At 39.9% G+C, this 617-nt stretch overlaps 1 protein-coding gene across 1 annotated transcript in view; it reads left to right on the forward strand.

The window, feature by feature from the left end:
- LOC105540978 (xylosyltransferase 1-like) overlaps nt 1–617 on the forward strand; it is a 117,523-nt gene that overhangs the window by 77,330 nt on the left and 39,576 nt on the right. The gene's annotated exons all lie outside the window — the stretch shown is intronic.

The raw sequence follows: 617 nt of genomic DNA on the forward strand, positions 1-617 counted from the left end.
GTGTTAGCCAGGATGGTCTTGATCTCCTGACCTCGTGATCCGCCCACCTCGACCTCCCAAAGTGCTGGGATTACAGGCGTGAGCCACCAAACCCGGAATTGCTATTACTTTTAATGGCAAAAACCTCTGTTATTTTTGCATCAACCTATATAATTCATATACCATAAATTCTACACTGTACACTAAAATGTGTAATTTGGGGTTTTTAGTATATTCAGAAGTTGTGTCACTATCACTACTATCTTATTCCAGCACATTTTTGTCACCCCAGTAAGAAACTCTGTATCTATTAGCAGTCATTCCCCACTTCTGTTTTCCCCAGCCCCTGCAACCCTAATCTACTTTCTGTCTCTTGATTTGACTAGGTTAGAACTTTGTGTCTCTGGATTTGACGAGGTTAGAACTCAGGTCTGTCAGAATCCAAACCCCATTGCCCCTCAGTTTAGGGCCCCATAACTTTTTGTTTATGTAGCTGCTGGAGCATTTATGGCTCGCAGTCTGTGTTGAACTGTCCGTAGTTGGTTATGGGGTTCTCTCTCACCACAGATTTTTATGTGTTTTTGTTTTTAATAAGGTAAAATTCAATGAGTGTTTTAAATAATAATAAAAATAAAGAT

Source organism: Mandrillus leucophaeus, unplaced genomic scaffold, assembly GCF_000951045.1.
Source record: "Mandrillus leucophaeus isolate KB7577 unplaced genomic scaffold, Mleu.le_1.0 Scaffold23, whole genome shotgun sequence".
Classification (NCBI taxonomy): Eukaryota; Metazoa; Chordata; class Mammalia; order Primates; family Cercopithecidae; genus Mandrillus; species Mandrillus leucophaeus.